The 213-nt window shown below is 44.1% G+C and overlaps 1 protein-coding gene across 1 annotated transcript in view; it reads left to right on the top strand.

Moving 5' to 3' along the window:
* Positions 1 to 213, top strand: part of pth2ra (parathyroid hormone 2 receptor a) — a 66,061-nt gene that overhangs the window by 50,364 nt on the left and 15,484 nt on the right. The gene's annotated exons all lie outside the window — the stretch shown is intronic.

Genomic DNA, 213 nt, shown 5'->3' with positions numbered 1-213 from the left:
TCCGACTGGGGGTTAAGGTATTTTCTCAACACTCCCCAATATCTCTATGTAAACATTTCTGTGGGGAGTGATGAGGTCGGAGGTCGCCTAGACGCCAAAATCTAAATATGCTATACTGCTTAAACATTTTTAAAGTGAGTTGGCTGACTGAACTAGGAGGAGCCAGAGGAACCTGATTTTTGTTTGCAGTGATTGGCTCTGGTGGCTATCGTT

This window comes from Morone saxatilis, unplaced genomic scaffold (genome assembly GCF_004916995.1).
Source record: "Morone saxatilis isolate NCDOM2014 unplaced genomic scaffold, NCSU_SB_2.0 Contig5, whole genome shotgun sequence".
Lineage (NCBI taxonomy): Eukaryota > Metazoa > Chordata > Actinopteri > Moronidae > Morone > Morone saxatilis.
This window is presented reverse-complemented; position numbering and strand designations above follow the sequence as displayed.